Here is a 14,900-nt window from a genome sequence, read left to right as displayed (position 1 = left end):
AAAAAAAAAAAAAAGCGATTGTGTTTCGCAAACAACAGATCGGGTTTCTAAAAGCTATTTCTCCCCCCAACCCCCCGCCACCGCCACCCCCTCCCGGGTCTGTAGACTGGGTACCGATGGAGAGGAGAGAGAGGTGGGGGGCATAGAAGCTCCCAGAATCTACTGAGCTCCGGCCGGAGCCATGGAGAAATTGGAAACGCAGGGAGCACCGAGCGGGCTTCGCCGCGAGTTTTGGAGCTGAGCGAGCGGGTCGGTGGCCGGATTTCGACCCGGCGGGGCTTCGCGGTGGCCATCTCGCGCGCGCTCGCCCTAGCGCTTCATTCATTGGTTTTGTTTTAAAGGCCCTGGCGGCGGATCCCTTGGATGCGCCGGAGGGCAACGGGAAGAGAGCGCTGTCTCGGTTTAAAAGGCATTTATACCGGACTGGACCGAGGCCCTGGGAAGTGTGCGCTGGAGGGAACAGCCGCCGAGGGCGGGGAGGCAGCGCGATTATGACCTCAGCGGCGGCCGCGCGCTCCCTCCCGCCCTCTCCGCTCCCGGCTCCGGTTTCTAGGACTGCCTGGAGAAGTGTGTCTTGTGCACAGCTCTGGAATGCATTTGGCCGGCTGACGAGCTGCGAGGGGCAGCATCCTGGCGGGAGAAGGGGGGCGGGAGAAGGCGAGCGGGAGGAGGGCTCTCCTGCGCGCCAGCGGCAGGTTTCTTCCCCGGCCCGGAAGACCTCCGCCACCCGCCACCCTGCCTCCCGGCGCGGGAAGGTTACCCAGCGAGCAGACCTGCCTAGGGCATTTATTTGCATAGAGGGCCTGTTTCTGGGCCTCGTAGCGTTCAAGGTGCTTAGGGTCAGAGAGTTTATTCCTTGACCCCAGGTCTCGAAGAAACATATACCCAAGCTGGCGGGTTACTGCATAGAAACTGGCATGGCATTGCTAGGGCATGAACGCGTTTACAGCGTGAAAGCTGATAGTTCTGAGAAACGTAGTGATTTAAATACACACACATCCGTATTGATGAGACCGCTAGTTGGCATGGTGATCTAACCTCACCTCATATTCAGTAAAATACGATTTTTTTAAAAAAGCCATTGAGAATTGTGAGATCAGGCCAACAATGAAACTCATGGGGGTTTTAAAGAATTTTTTTTTTTTTTTTAAAGAGTCTGACTCTGTTACCCAGGCTAGAGTGCAGTGGTTCAATCTCGGCTCACTGCAGCCTCCGCCTCCCTGGATCAACCGATTCTCCCACCTCAGCCTCCGCAGAGTCTGGGACTACAGGCACGCGCCACCACATCCGGCTAATTTTTGTATTTTTTGGTAGCGAAGAGGTTTCTCCATGTTGGTCAGGCTGGTCTCCAACTCCTGACCTCAGGTGATCCACCCGCTTTGGCCTCCCAAAGTGCTGGGATTACAGGCTTGAACCACCAATCCCCGCCCCCCTCCAGCAATTAAAAAGATTTTTAACATAGTAACAATTAGTAGATACTTAATAAATATTTAGAAATAGGGCCGGGCGCGGTGGCTCAAGCCTGTAATCCCAGCACTTTGGGAGGCCGAGGCGGGTGGATCACGAGGTCAAGAGATCGAGACCATCCTGGTCAACACCGTGAAACCCCGTCTCTACTAAAAATACAAAAAATTAGCTGGGCATGGTGGCGCATGCCTGTAATCCCAGCTACTCAGGAGGCTGAGGCAGGAGAATTGCCTGAACCCAGGAGGCGGAGGTTGCGGTGAGCCGAGATCGCGCCATTGCACTCCAGCCTGGGTAACAAGAGCGAAACTCCGTCCCAAAATAAATAAATAAATAAATAAATAAATAAATATTTAGAAATCAACACTTAGGGCTTAAGGGCCGTTTGGACCCTTCCTCCACCCCACCAAAGAAATCAGCAACATTGCTTGCAAGATCATCCCCAGGCAAGGAGATCCTAACACTTACTGACTTGGAGGATAGGCTGCCAAGTAGTGCCGAAATCTGTTGGACAGGACAGAAGCTGCCATTCTGAACATTTACTGTGTAAGGCCACATAAGCTGCAACTGTATAACATCATAATTTTGTTGTAAATTAAAATATGGCTTGTTGAAAAGGGCATGGAAACCTTATGTGTGTATATAAAACATTCTAAGAGCACACTGTAAAGACAGCAGCCAAGTAATCGCAGGAGAGAATGGAGAAGGGGTGATCCTATCGCTATAGACAAGGGAAGACGGAAGAGACAGAAATGGGATTTTTAAAGTGTCTGGGAAATGTATCATATTTTCACCTTAGAAAGGCTTAGAAAGAGTACCAGACTAGAGGTAGAAAACCTGAGTCTAGGCTGGGGCGTTGCCACTCACTGGTTAAGCAACTTGGGCCAACAGTGATCCCCACGTTAGGCCAGCACTTGTCAGGGTTTATGAGATTTTCTGTGTAAGTTTCCTGCCCTTTAGGGTCTCATTCCCTCTCTGTTCTGGGTCTCCCTAAAAGATCTTCATTTTTTGAGAGTGGTCAGACCAGGCTTCATCGAAACAGGAAGGACTTAAATAAGCAGAGAAAGCAGAGGTCATAATTCTAATTAAGCTTCTTGGCTAAATGGAGAATCTGAAGAATCTTTTGGAGATCTGGCCAGCAGTGCTAAGGCTCTATAAGGAGAGGCCAGAGCACACACAGGGCAGGTAGGTTTCATGGGTGTTTCAGGAGTGGAGTCTGACGTCACAGTTTGGGTGGAACATGCATGTACTTGCAGAGATATGTTCCCATACAGTGTAATTGTAGGTGTATTAATTCAGGTGTCACCCCTCTCTACATGGCTTTCCTCTTCCATTTTGCTACCCTGGGTCGAAGGTGGGGGGGGGGGCGGTGCTGAGCAAGTAGCTAAATGATTCGTAGTGCTTTATAGCTCCCTGGCATCCCGTGAATCAGTTAACATCCCAACCTTCCCGATAGCCCCACCTGTCACATTCTTAATCCCTCTCCATTCCAAGAAAGAAGCCGAAAACCTGGCAATAGAGGAACTCCGGGCTGGTTGGTATGCCTAGAAAGGGAGTTTCTTTCTTTCCCTTCCACAGGCACAAAGGAGGCCAACAAATGCACAGTTTCAGACTATTCTGACCCTTCAAAAAAAAGTTTAGGAGTTCACCAAACTATTGTGAATGAGTTTGATTCTAATCATTTGCTGGCAGGGGATATGGAATAAAATATCTCATTTGCAGTTGTTTATTTCCTGTTGTGGCTTCTATTTTCATCTTTTAGTCGCTTTGGTGATAGTAATCAAACCCTAATCATGGTGCCGCCACAAGTCACAGAGACCAAAATAACTTGCAGCAGAGTTATGACAAACAAGGATGGAATCAGCTAAGGACCTGGCTACTTAATCACCGGCCCCTGCTGCCCAGAGGACTGTGGGGCTGCCTCTTGACCGGTCGCTGGCTAGGCATCCAGAGGAGAGAGGAAGTCGAGGGAACTGCTCCAAGGCCCATGGTCTCTGAGCGGCCAGGGGACTCCAGAATGCACCAGGAAGGAGAGCAGCAGAGTGGACCGAAAGTGGCCAAAAAAGCAGGTGAATTCTCCCCACCTTCCAAGGTGAGAGGCGGGCTGCTGGAGGGGCCTGACTTGAAAGAGAAAGGGAAAAAAATCTCCAAAACTCTTGACACCTCAAAACAACTATACGCAAGAGCTGAAAAGCGCCTGTCTACAGAAGACAGGAGTCTGCCTTTCAGTTCTTTGCTCATTTTCAGTGGTTTCCAGAAGAGAAGGGCAGAGACAGGCCCCCATGCATGTATAGATGTGTGTTGATGGGAGTGAGGACAGGGGTAAAGATTTTTTTCTTGCACAAGCCAAAAGAAGAAACAATTGAAGAGGCCAAAGAAGTATTGGAAAACATCAACATTTCTTGCACAATCATCCCCTGAAAAATGTGTGAGTGAGCCTTAAACCATCCTCAACTGGCAGCAATATAAATGTAAGTGATGGCTTAGGAAAGGAAGACAGTACGAGGGGGGCTGATGGGACAATCAAAGCTTCTTGGCTTCTCTTGGAAGAACAAGAACATAACTGAATGAAAATGCATCTAATTCACTATCAAACAAAGATGCTCCAAGCCCAGACTCCACAAATATTCTTGGATTACAGACAAGCTCTCAGCTGATCCCCAACATTTGCCAGGTGCCTGTCCAGAGCATGCAGCTAGGTACCAGGGTTTGGAGTCGGGGCAGAGTGAAATGAATGTTGCTGTGCAGGAGACAAGAGAAACCCCCAGAAAGAGGAAAGAGTGAGGGCAACAGAAACATTCAAATCTGTAGTCACATATAGATGCACTTTCCTCCAAGGAGGGCCACTGGACAGCTGAAGAACAGAGCTGGGAGGAGAACTTTACTCTGTATCATTTTGTATCTTTTGAATTCTGAACCATGCAAAGGTGTTATTTATTCAAAAATAAACAGATTTTAGCTGGACACTGTGGCTCACGCCTGTAATACCAAAACTTTGGGAGGCCGAGCCAGGCAGATCACCTGAGGTTGGGAGTTCAAGACCAGCCTGACCAACATGGAGAAACTTCATCTCTACTAAAAATACAAAATTAGCCAGGTGTGGTGGTGCATGCCTGTAACCCCAGCTCCTCCAGAGGCTGAGGCCAGAGAATTACTTGAACCCAAGAGGCAGAGGTATTGGTGAGCTGAGAATGCACCATTGCACTCCAGGCTGGACAACAAGAGGGAAACTCTGTCTCAAAAATAAATAAATAAAATAATTTTTAAAAAAACACAAATTTTAGAATTTTAAAAAAATCTCTGCCTGCTTTTCTCATTTCCTGGATTGTGTTGTTCTGATGTCCTTATAGAAAAGGACAAGTTGGCAAGGTCCCACATGGAAATGATGCTGTAGACGGCTTCTGTCTCTGTGAGGCAGTTACTACAGGAAGAGGCTGGTGACAACAGAGGCCAATGTCTCATCCCAGACGGCAAGGGTGGAGCCTGCTTCATAATGACCTTGGCCAGAGTCAGTGAGGAAACACGCCCATCCTAATCAAAAGTCATTCCAGATATCAGTCAGGTGCAAGTCCTAACCCAGGATGGACAGCCTAATAAATACAAGGAAATACTGCATTGGGGCCAGGCTCAGTGGCTCTTGTCTGTAATCCCAGCACTTTGGCAGGCCAAGGCGGGCAGATCATTTGAGGTCAGGAGATTGAGACCAGCCTGGCCAACATGGTAAAACCCCATTTCTACTAAAACTGCAAAAAAATTAACCTGGCATGGTGGTGTGCCCCTGTAATCCCAGCTATTTGGGAGGTTGAGGCAGGAGAATCACTTGAACCCCAGGAGATCGAGGTTGCAGTGAGCCGAGATCACCCCACTGCACTCTAGCCTGAGCGGCAGAGTGAGACTCCATGTCAAAAATAAAAAGATAAATACAATAAATACTGCTGTCGGAAGGAGCCTGCCCCATCTGAGAAAATAAGAGCTTTCCTTTTTGGAACAGAAATGTGTTCACATGATTCTCAATTCATTTAGCCAGCACTGATTCGGAGCTGATTTGAGCCAGGATCCAGGAGAGACCTCTAAGGGATATAAATGTGACTATTAATCGGCCTTTGCCCTCAGGAAGCCCAAAGCCTAGGAGAGCCACGAACACTCATGAAATGGGATCTGTGCCACCCGACAGCAAGAATGAAGGTGCTGTCTCTAAGAACAGAAAGTTAAGGGACTTACTCTGTATGGAGAGGCCTCAAAAGGTTTCCCAAAGGAAGAAATACTTTGGACTAGATTGGCTGAGTTGACTAGTCAGACAAAGGTGATCAGAGTCCTAATTGTCCTATCAAAAAGAAAACAAAAAAGAAAAGATTGCAAATATCAGCCACCACACGTGGAATGAGGCCTGGCATGGTGGCTCACGCCTATAATCCCAGCACTTTGGGCAGCTGAGGTGGGAGGATTGCCTGAGCCCACGAATTGGACACCAGCCTGGGCAACATAGTGGGACCTTGTCCCTACAAAAAATACAAAAATTAGCTGGGTACGGTGGCACATGCCTGTAGTCACAGCTACTCTGGAGACTGAGGTGAGAGGATTGCTTGAGGCTCTGAGCTAGAGGCTGCAGTGAGCTGAGATTGCATCACTGCACTCCAGCCTAAGTGACAGAACCAGGACCTGTCTCAAAAAAAAAAAAAGGAACGAAATTTTGTTTTCTTGCAGCTAACTTTTCTTTTCTTTTCTTTTTCTTTTTTGACGGAGTCTCACTCTTGTTGTCCAGGCTGGAATGTAATGGTGCAATCTTGGTTCACCACAACCTCTGCCTCCCAGGTTCAAGTGATTCTCCTGCCTCAGCCTCCCGAGTAGCTGGGATTACAGACACGCACCACCATGCCCGGCCAATTTTTGTATTTTTAGTGGAGACGGGGTTTCTCCATGTTGGTCAGGTTGGTCTCGAACTCTCAACCTCAGGTGTTCCGCCCACCTTAGTGTTCCAAAGTGCTGGGATTACAGGTGTAAGCCACCACACATGGCCTCTTCGAGCTAACTTTCAATACCCACGCTACACTTATCACCTAAGAGTATAACTTTATCTATAAACACTCCCGGCCGGGCGCGGTGGCTCACGCCTGTAATCCCAGCACTTTGGGAGGCCGAGGTGGGTGGATCACGAGGTCAAGAGATCGAGACCATCCTGGTCAACATGGTGAAACCCCGTCTCTACTAAAACTACAAAAAATTAGCTGGGCATGGTGGCGCGTGCCTGTAATCCCAGCTACTCAGGAGGCTGAGGCAGGAGAATTGCCTGAACCCAGGAGGCGGAGGTTGCAGTGAGCCGAGATCGTGCCATTGCACTCCAGCCTGGGTAACAAGAGCGAAACTCTGTCTCAAAAAAAAAAAAAAAACACTCCCAAGCCATAGGAAGTCAGTGATGAAAGTGAGGTCCCTGCAGTGGGTTCTGGGAGGGTATCTCCCTCAGAAGGCAGTTTTCTCCTGTAGAAAAACATTGGAGGAAAAACACTAGATCATCTACAGTTAAAGAGAAGTTTCTCCTCAAATAACTATAGAGATGGCCATGATCTCCACCCCTCAGATAAAGAGCAGGGCTTACCTGAGTCAAACTGTCATGTTAGGAAGTTATGCCAGTTTTAAGACAAGTGGAAGAAAAGTGCCCTTAGCAGTGAAGTTGGCTGAGATGCCTCAGGAATGGGGGTACTTAAATAATGCTCTCATATGCCAACAACAAAAAATTAAAAATTATCATTTGTCATTATAGTATAAATGGAGAGACATACAGTTAGCTGATTTTTTTTTTTTTTTTTTTTTTTGAGACAGTCTCCCTCCGTCACCCAGGCTAGAGTGCATTGGTGCAATCTCGGCTCACTGCAACCTCCGCCTCCCAGGTTCAAGCAATTCTCTGCCTTGGCCTCCTGAATAGCTGGGATTACAGGCACCCACAACCATGTCTGGCTAATTTTTTGTATTTTTAATAGAGACAGGGTTTGGCCATGTTGGTCAGGCTGGTCTCGAACTCCTGACCTCAGGTCATCCACCCACCTCAGCCTCCCAAAGTTCTGGGATTACAGGCTTGAGCCACCATGCCCGGTCAAAAATTTGATTTTAAAGACAACAAAGCAAGGAAATAAGTGTTGAGCCTAATCCAGATGGACCGTGAGGGGCCCTGGTGGTGTTTCTCACTGTCCATGTTGCAGACAAGTTCTTCATTCCAAATTCCAGCCACACTCAACTAGGCAGCCCCAAGTTCCTGGTCACCTTGGGCTACCAAATTATCCTTTTCTGTTTTCTTAATTTTTTTTCCTATTTTTATCTTTCCCAGTCCTCTCCCAAAAGTCATTCAAAGGGTGACTCTGGTGCTGAATTCTGCCTAGTAAGTGCTGGTTAGGATTTGAGCTATGAGACACACAGGTAACGGTGAATCAGAACGGAAAGCCTGCAGAGGGATGAGTGATGCTTCACCTGTAGTAGGGAATTGGGACTAGAGCAAAGGGGTCATACAGGTGGCCGCACATGCTGCCCCCGGCACGTACTGGGACCCACTGAAGCAGTGACGGCCAAGGCTTCTTGATCATTCTCTTGATGCAGACCTGCGAGACTAGAAAGGCCCTCAGCTCAGTTTTAGGATTAAATAGACTTTTCTGTTACTAGCTTCGAGACCTTAGGAAAGTCAGTTTCTAGTCTGTCTATCTTCTTCATACTACAAATGTGAAATTCACAATGTCTCGTGTCTTCTGTGTGCCAGACTCAGTGTGAGGCTCCAAGAACAAAGTCCTCACAGCAGGTTGCTGGGAGGAGGCGTTTACACCACAAGAACCCCAGTAAACCACAAGAGCTATGTAAACCAAGTGGTACACAGATGCTAATTAGCATATTATCATGGATTCTGAGGTCTGAGCTGCCCAATAAGCACATTTTGCCTAATCTTCTGTGCCTAGGAAATGAGTTTTTAGAGGAGATAATTGTCCAAGTGATAGGGTAATGAAGAAGGAAGCTACTTTTTCTTGTGGCTGGGATTTTGTTTGTGTGGGTTTTTTTTTTTTTCCTTGAGACAGAGTCTCGCTCTGTTGCCCAGGCTGGAGTGCAGTGGTGTGATTCCAACTCACTGCAACCTCCATCTCCCAGATTCAAGCAATTCTTCTGGCTCAGCCTCCTGAGCGGCTGGGATTACAAGCGTGCACCAGCACACTCGGCTAATTTTTGTATTTTTAGTAGAGACAGAGTTTTGCTATGTTGGTCAGGTTGGTCTCGAACACCTGACCTCAAGTGATCTGCCGGCCTCAGTCTCCCAAAGTGCTGGGATTACAGGCGTGACCCACCACGCCCGGCCCCTTGGGTGGGTTTTATAAGGACCAATTAGAACTCTGTCAAAGAGCTGGGGAAATCTTTACCCTGTTGGAATAAGAGAGGGCTAAGTGAAAAAACAATGTGTTTTGAGTTCTTTTCTAGTACTACTATGAGTCATACATATTTTCCTGTGTCCTGGAAATATCTCCCCTGGTAATTACGAGATGCAAGGAGGAAGTGAAGAGGGATTCATTTTCATGGAGAGGAGATACCCAGTGGGCAGGATTCTGCAGTGCCCGATTTAGTTTTCATCCCCCTCTATCCCATAAACATTTATTTTGAAGGCTTTCAAGGTTGGGAGAAGATGTTGTTATTTCACATTGTTAGAGTCTGGTAGACCATAAAAGAAAAAGTTGGAGAAATGCAGTCAAAATGAGGTTAGAGCCAGGAGGAATTATAAAGGTTACATAGCCCAGAGAGTCCCCGTCATCAGTCCAAACACCGGAACCCATCGTCCGCGGTCAAGTTTGAACACTGTAGTGTATTTTTCCAGAAGTCAAATTATTTGATACCTTTTGTTTGCTTCTTCTGTTTTATTGATTTTTGAATGCATTTTGAATACAATGCATGCAGAGTGGTACACAATTCCAAGAATACAAAAGGGGATGAAGAGAAAGATCAAGCCTTGGCCGGGTGGGGTGGCTCACGCCTGTAATCCCAGGACTTTGGGAAGCCAAGGCGGGCGGATCACGAGATCAGGAGATCAAGACCATCCTGGCTAACATGGTGAAACCCCGTCTGTACTAAAAATACAAAAAATTAGCCAGGCATGGTGGCACGTGCCTGTAGTCCCAGCTACTTGGGAAGCTGAGACAGGAGAATCACTTGAACCTGGGAGGTGGAGGTTGCAGTGAGCCAAGATCATGCCACTGCACTCCAGCCTGGGCAACACAGCAAGACTCTGTTTGGGAAAAAAAAAAAGAGAGAGAAAGATCAGGTTTCCTTTTACCTGGTCTGCCAGCCACCCATGCCTGTCTTAGGCAGCCATCATTACAGCCAAAGAGGCAGAACATGATTCAAGTTAAAGATCAGGCCTTGCCAGGCGTGGTGGCTCATGCCTGTAATCCCAGCACTTTGGGAGGCTGAGGCGGGTGGATCACCTGAGGTCAGGAGTTCAAGACCAGCCTGACCAATATGGTGAAACCCCATCTTTAAAAAAATAAAATAAAATAAAAAGATCAGGCCTCAGCCGAGCACACAGTGACTCACGCCTGTAATCCCAGCACTTTGGAAGGCCGAGGCGGGAGGATCACGATGTCAGGAGATCCAGACCGTCCTGGCTAACATGGTGAAACCCCTTCTCTACTAAAACTACAAAAAATTAGCTGGGTGTTGTGGCGCGCGCCTGTAGTCCCAGCTACTCAGGAGGCGAGGCAGGAGAATCACTTGAACCCGGGAGGCAGAGGTTGTAGTGAGCCAAGATTGCACCACTGCAGTCCAGCCTGGTCAACAGAGCGAGACTCCATCTCAAAAAAAATAAATAAATAAAGGAATAAAAGAATGGCTACTTCACAGACAGAGCAGTCCTGAGCACTGCTGATTGCCCATTTTTATGGTTATTTTTTGATTATATGCTAAACAAGGGGTGGATTCTTCATGTGTCCCCTTTTTAGACCATGTAAGGTAACTTCCCGATGTTGCCCTGGAATCTGTTAACTGTCATGGTGCATAGCAGTGAGGATGACCAGAGGTCACTCTCATCAGCATCTTGGTTTTGGTGGGTCTTGCCCAGCTTCTTTACAACCTGTTGCAACCTGTTTTATCAGCAAGTTCTTTTTGACCTGTATCTTGCGCCGACCTATCTAATCTTGTGCCTTAGAATGCCTAACCTTCTGGGAATGCAGCCCTGTAGGTCTCAGCCTCATTTTACCCAGCCCCTATTCAAGATGGAGTTGCCCTGGTTCAACCGCCTCTGACACTCCCAAACACTCTGGAGGCTTTTCCTCCAGAACTCCATGTTCAGAAAGCTCAGTCCTCACCATCCAGTGGTCACAGCCAGAAACCAAGAACAGCAAGCCTCTCCCTCACTTCTTATCCTATCAACCCCAGTTCTATCCATTTTACCTCCAAAATGCCTCTCCACTCATCTGCTTTTCTCCAGGTCCACACACCACAGCCACCCAGCATCTGTCTGGGACTGGTCCACACCTTAGCCTAGCCTCTGTTGTCTTCCTCAGACCCACCCAGTCCCCCTCCCCTGCCAGGCAGCCGGGCTCAGTGCTGGTCTGAGGGCACGACCACCCCGCGGGGCTTCTGCACGCCCTTGGATCAAAGACAAATTCCCTTCCTGGGCATACAAAACCCTGAGTGACCCGGAGCCCTTCCCCTCCCTCCCGCATCCCCTCAGGCCTCTTCCTTCCATCCCGCTGAGCACGTTCACTTATGCAGGGTGCTTACCAGTCAGCTCTCCAGCTGTGGAATCTCTGCCGGCTGCATTTTTGGACTAAATGCCTGTATGTCCAAATAGAGCTCACGTTCATTCCTCTTTTTCTCTTGGAATGGGCAGAGCATGTTAAGTGAAATTTGATGATGGAGATGATGAAGAAACTCTCTGACGTTAATCTGAAATTGGTCACTTGTTTAAAATTACACAAACACATCTTGCTTTTGAAAGAACCAAAGGAAAATGCCATTCAATGCCAAAAGAGGCCTAGGAAAGCAGGGATGAGCGCATCTGAAAAAGCCCCAGGAGCCTGATCCATGTCTGGGTTCTGGCTTTCCCAGAGGAGCCCCACTTTCCTCACTTGTGCTTTCTGCACGCAACAGTTCCCAATGCAAAGAGAGTAGGCACAGAGGGTAGGCACAGAGGGTAGTCACAGAGGCTAGGCACAGAGGGTAGGCACAGAGGGTGGGGACAGAGGGTAGGCACAGAGGGTAGGCACAGAGGGTAGGCACAGAGGGTAGGCACAGAGGCTAGACACAGAGGGTAGGCACAGGCTCTGGGTGGAATTGCAGACCCCCGTTTGCCCCCACGTCCTTCCTCCTCCTGGCACTTTAGTCTAATGGGCAGCAGCCCTCAGGCTGGGAGCTCCCCAGGGGTTTCCTATCCAGGCCTCTGCCTCACTCTTCACTTCCAGCTCAGTTTCCCCCTCTTCCAAGCCCCTGGATTCCAGGGTACACCAGCTGTGTGAGCATGAACACTCAGACTAGGGGAGAGACCCCGACAATTGGTGGTGTGTGCCCAGAACTGCCTATCCAAGTAGACCTCTGCTGTCAAGACAGACAAGCTGAAGAGCACCTACTCAGTGGGCAGTAAATCCCTCATGGCACTAGGAGAGGGTGGGCCCATCCATTCTCTCTCCTGCCCACCCCACTGCACACCCCACGAGTCGCACCCACCCTTGGTCTCAACCAGCTGTTCCCTATTGTCGGCCACTGGCCTTGGAGATGCAGAAGTTACAGGAGAAGCAGAATAAATCCCACTCCAGCAAGAAAAATGCAGGTCCCAGAAGGCACTCCACAAGCGCACGTTCCCTTCCTCCTTATGTGCTTGTGACAGTGACAGATAGGTTCCCCCTGGGGCGGGTGGGTATTTTCATCTTCCAAGAGAATGCGCTCCATTACTCCATACGTTTCTGTCCTCTCCGCCTCCACACAGCCTTCCAGCCTAACACTCAATCTCTCATGGAATATTCTTGACACTTTAAAGGATCTGGCCAGCGCGTAAGCCAATGTGGCTGCATTCTTTAATTAATATTTATTGAGTGTCCCTATTAGGTGTCTGGCAAGCTCAGTGTGTTGTATGTGGCTAAAATATCTATTCCTCTTCCTCTCCAAGATTGTGTGTTCCTGGACAACCCAGGAATGTGGACATGCCAAGTAAAGGAACCACACACTCTAGCAACAGCAAGAGCTGGGAGTCCGCAGGCAGAGGCCAGACTTGGGGCCAGGAGGTAGGGGTTTGAGCCCTGAGGTCCCAGATGGGCTGTGTGACATCCAGCAGGTAATGTCACCTCTCTGAGCCTGTGTCTACAAAAATGTGATTGGCAATACCACTCTGCCTGCCTCCTAAGGCTGGGAACGCTGTAGAAACCTAGTGAGATCACATAAATGATGTCTTTTGAAAAGTTTAATAAGAATACCAGGTATTTCCTCCTAAAGAAATCTTTGGTGCCTTTCTTGGTAGGCACAAAAATTGAATCAGGTGGCCTGACGTGGTGGCTCACACCTATAATCCCAGCCCTTTGGGAGGCCGAGGCGGGTGGATCATGAAGTCAAGAGATCGAGACCATCCTGGCCAACATGGTGAAACCCCGTCTCTACTACAAAATACAAAAATTAGCTAGGCGTGATGGTGCACACCTGTAGTCCCAGCTACTTAAGAGGCTGAGGCAGAAGCATTGCTTGAACCCGGGAGGCGGAGGTTGCAGTGAGCCGAGATCGTGCCACTGCACTCCAGCCTGGCACCTGGCAACAAAGCAAGACTCTGTCTCAAAAAAAAAAAAAAAAAATTGAATCAGGTTTAAAAGAATAGGGTCCTGGGAAGTCAACATCTTAAAAACGCTAGTCATGGCATGAATTTAGATTTTGAGGCTCTGATCCATGTGGATAAGTTCCTTTACCCTTTGATAAATATTAAATATGCTCATCTTCAATTCTATATTTTCCATTATGTATATATTGTATATATTCCTCCCAATATGCGTGTATGTATATATAATATATATACATGTAATTGAAGATTATATAAATTTATTATGTACATGTATACAATTATATATGGTATAATACAATTACACATATATATAACCTTCATTATATGTAGAAGTATTACATATACATGCACGCATACACACTGGGAGGAAGGAAAGTCCTTTCCAGAGGCTCCTTTGCAACAACTTGATGCTGCATAGTTGCAATTGCAATAAACTCTATGCATGTGGCATATGAATGAAATAGACTCTGAATACCATAAGTGCATGGTTAGGTATGCAAACTTCAGAATTTTAATTTCATCCATTCCTTTTTTTTTTTTTTTAAAGTTAAAGGTAACTTTATTACAACATGTTTCCAAATTTCAAAATGTATTTTTTACTAAACTTAGCTCTAATATATAATACACTATATTACAAGGCAGAAAGCATTTCTGGTCATATATTCAGGTTCCATGTATTGCCCAAAACACAGCTTCCTAGGAATAGCAGCAATGTACAGTAGTTTATATCACTGAGTAAAACATTCCTCCGATGTCTCACAGCCATTCATATTGCAATTTATTTTATGTTCTTCTGATTAAAAAAGCAAAGCTATCTTTTCTATATCTTATTAGTTAATACCTAGTAATTGTCAATACTCTAAAAACATCCAGTAGCTTAGAGATATTTCCTTTGATACAAAATAGGATTTGCAAATCCAACCAAACCAAAGAATACTGTATTTCTCCATTGCAAATAGGGGTAAAATTCTCTTTCTTTTTTTTCAGGAGTCAAAACTGGACCTCCTCCTCTTCATACAGTCATTCTGAATAGTACCTTTAAAAGATACCTGAATCTACGATGTACTCTTTTTTTTTTGAGACAGATTTTTGCTCTGTCACCCAGGCTAGAGTACAGTGGTGCAATCTCAGCTCACTGCAACCTCGGCTTCCCAGGTTAAAATGATTCTCCTGCCTCAGCCTCCAGAGTAGCTGGGATTACAGGCACCCGCCAGCGTGCCTGACTAATTTTTGTATTTTTAGTAGAGACTGGGGTTTCACCATCTTGGCCAGGCTAGCCTCAAACCCCTGACCTCGTGATCCACCCACCTCGGCCTCCCAAAGTGCTGGGATTACAGGCGTGAGCCACGGTGCCCGGCCCCACTCTTCTTTAATAAAGTCTTCTCTGTTTATTCTTGCCTTTGCCTCCTTATATTTACTTATTTAGAATAATTTACAATCAACTTTGAACATTACATAATTATGAACTTAAAAAGTAAAATTGGGAAATGTTATTAACATAGAGAAAATATTTTCCAAATTAGACAAGGACATTATTTGTTCATTATCCTCTGCTTCAACCAACCAACTAACCAATTTCAACTTATGAAAATAATTCATTTTCCAAGGTTACTACCCTAATAACAAGAAAAACAGATATAAATCCACTGAATAGTCC

The sequence above is a fragment of the Cebus imitator genome, unplaced genomic scaffold (assembly GCF_001604975.1).
Source record: "Cebus imitator isolate Cc_AM_T3 unplaced genomic scaffold, Cebus_imitator-1.0 Scaffold60, whole genome shotgun sequence".
Taxonomy (NCBI): Eukaryota; Metazoa; Chordata; class Mammalia; order Primates; family Cebidae; genus Cebus; species Cebus imitator.
The sequence above is the reverse complement of the archived record's forward strand: the minus strand, read 5'-3'. Positions refer to the sequence as shown.